This window comes from Camelus bactrianus, chromosome 24 (genome assembly GCF_048773025.1).
Source record: "Camelus bactrianus isolate YW-2024 breed Bactrian camel chromosome 24, ASM4877302v1, whole genome shotgun sequence".
Classification (NCBI taxonomy): Eukaryota; Metazoa; Chordata; class Mammalia; order Artiodactyla; family Camelidae; genus Camelus; species Camelus bactrianus.
Genome location: NC_133562.1, coordinates 14,324,225 through 14,327,384, shown reverse-complemented (window position 1 = coordinate 14,327,384; position 3,160 = coordinate 14,324,225). Strand labels below are relative to the sequence as shown.

The 3,160-nt window shown below is 34.5% G+C and overlaps 1 protein-coding gene across 3 annotated transcripts in view; it reads left to right on the top strand.

The window, feature by feature from the left end:
* Positions 1 to 3,160, top strand: part of DSC1 (desmocollin 1) — a 274,987-nt gene that overhangs the window by 41,480 nt on the left and 230,347 nt on the right. The window lies entirely within an intron of this gene.

Sequence of the window (3,160 nt, the reverse complement as noted above, 5' to 3'; positions counted from 1 at the left end):
CAAGGATTGGTCTCACCAGAAACGCTTGCATCACTTTTGCTCCCAGGTAAAAACTTAGACACACCTCAATTCCCAAAGCAATGAAATCCTTTGTTGGAAGCTGAAAGAAAAGTTCACAGGCTAAAGACCTGTTTTAATAGGAAGGTACCAGGTGAATAATAAATTAATCATGGTGTGGAAGTGCAAAAGCTAGCCTTGACTACACTGAAAAAGAATCTAGCTGGCTGCTTCTCATGGTGACAATTAAAACTGGAAAGTAAAACAAAACTTACAAAATTCCCCCAAATCTAGCTGTGGAAAGAATTTATTTTTAGCCTGAGTGTGTGTGGGTAGATCTAAAGTTGAGCAAGATATACTTTAGGTGTTAAGCCATAGTATATTTTGTTAAAAGTAGCTACAAATCCAAAGAAGAAAACCAGTGCACCAAGCAACCATTAATGCAGATTTTTGAATGAAAACAATTAGAAATGAAATTGGACTAAACAGTTATGTGGTGCCTTGGATATCAGTAATATACAAACAGTGCATTGCAAAATCAGATCTCTGATAATACTCAGATGACATCTTTCCTACTGTATTTTTTCATTTAGTTTTTTTTTTTTTAATATAGTGAAGTAGGGTATCTTTGTGCACTTTTATTTACTTAAAGACATTTCCCCCAGAGCAGACGACCTGCTAGCTGCTGTTTACCTGTGCACTTCTAAACATTTGGACTCCAGCTCAACCTAGAGGGTAGGGGAAAAACTACTAACACCATTTTGGTTTGCTTGTAATCTTAGAGTTAAGAGCACTCTTAAAACTTTCCAGAATATTTTTTAAAAGGTTTGCTAGAAGAGCAATTTTATCTTTGTATTTATGCATCAGGTTTTGGAAGCTTTTTCGTTTCAGAGAAACCATTTAATCAGAGTATTTTAGACAGAAAGTATTTCATAGTATAGGAGCTGGGGAAAAAAAAAACATATTGTAGGTAAAAACTTTGTTTTTTGAATTTTTAAAAAATTGTGGCAAAATATACAAAACAAAATTTACCATTTTAACTATTTTTAAGTGTACAACTGAGTGACATGAAGTATACTCACATTGTTGTACAATGATTACTACCACCCATATCCAGAAAAATCTTGTTTTTGTAATAAAGTTTTTTAAATAAAGTTTTATTGGAACACAGTCAAGCCCATTGCTTATGCGTTGTGAATGGCTGCATTTGTGGTGAAATGGCATAGTTGAGAATTTGGACAGAGACTGTGTAGCTACAAAGCTAAAAATTCTTACTAACTTAACAGAAATCATTTACTTTATTCACTTTCAGAAAATGTTTGATGACCCCTGAATGATACCGCATACCTTAAGTAGTATTTGTGACAAATCCAGTGGGTGTTGACTCCAACAGAGAAATAATTAGTTTATTGTTTTAGTCTACCTCTGCTTGGAAAGGAAATCCCTGAAGATCAGGTTTGACATTCTTGGTAGAATTCCCTCTAAATTTCATAATGCGTATTTTATGCACTTTTTGATTAGAATCATAAAATAAACAACTACTGAATCCTTTCCAACATGGAACTGAAGCATAGGAGAAATTATGGAATTATTTTAGGAAGTGATTAAGAAGTGATTTCTCGGTGACTGGACTAGTTAACAAATATAAGGGGATAGAAGCTGGGATGAGCATTATTGAATTTAATAGTTATTGTATAATGAATTCAGTGATCAAAATACTGATTATTTTCTGAATTTAGTTTCTGAATTTGTTTAAACAGTGATGAAAGTTTTGTGTTTATATGTATGTATACTGTGTTTTTTTTTTGATAGCATAATGAAAGGAAATACATATGCATGGACAGAGGCTAGAATGGACCACCATAATATACTAGAACTTATTTTTTGAATGAAGTGATTATAAATGTATTTTATTTTCTTCATCATGCCTGTATATATTTTCTGATTTTTTTTTTTGGTAATGAGAATGTATTAGTTTATAATTTAAAACATAAGTTATTTTAAAAATAATGTGAGTGCAGAAACCCTTACGAATAACATTCTAAACTTTTGGTCAGGGAAGAAGAGAAAAATATGATGAACTTTCAATTCTTTCCTTTCCCATAATTTAATACCTTGTAATTTCTTCAAAGCACTATTATGCTGAAACAGAAGATTTTTAAAAAATGATAGCAATGAGTTATGATTTTCCTAGGAATACTCATAAGTTGCATTGTGGGCTAAATTCTAGATGTAACTCATTTTTTTTCTGATTTGCTTTTCCTAAAACTCCAGTTCCCTGACAGTTTGAATTATTTAGGTTTAAAAATGTTAATTAGCATTCTACTCTCTCCTCACCTAAACACAGGTTAAGGATTTAACAGGTACTTCACTTTTGTATTTTGAAATACCGTGTAAGGAGTCTCGGCTGGGTGGTATGTGCAAGGTATGGGCACCCTTCCAGGAGAGGAATCAGACTTGGCCTGAAGCAGGCTGGCTTCATCTGCTTGTCTCAGTCCAGGAGGATTGTCAAAAGCAAGGACAGATCCCACTATGCACTCAGTAGGCAGACAGGGCTCTCTCATCTTCTAAGTGCCCTTGACTGTGCTTTAAGCCAACACTCCCTTTTCTTTGCAGGACTGGAAACTAGTAAGGGGTGAGAGGAAGGTGGTCTGGAGATTACTGCTGCTGGGGAGTGCGTTTGCATAGTGCCTTCTGGACTAAGCACTTGCTATTTCATTATGTTTATGGAAAGGAAAGAAGGGAGGATTTCCCAGTGGTTTCTGTTGAGTGGTTATGTTATTACTTTCTGATAATGTCTTTGGAAACATAAGCCCAACATGAAACCGGCTTTTATTCAAGGGACTGAAATAAAGATGAGGATCATGACAATAATAAGCATAATCATTAAAAAGGAGCTTCACTGTATGCATATACTATGCTTTGTTTGATGCACCGTATTGAAAATATAAGCGTTGGACAGTAGATACATCACAGGTTCAAAAAGAAGGCATTCTTCAATTTGCTGGACATTGAGCCTTGGCATAAGACGTGAAGTAGTAAGAATGAATATTTATTTAAGTGGGCAGCGGCTCCAGAGGTTTCCATTATGTGTCTAATGCTTATTATCTGCACCAGTTCTGTTATTCATCATGTAGAAAATGTTCCTAAGACTTTGCCTTCA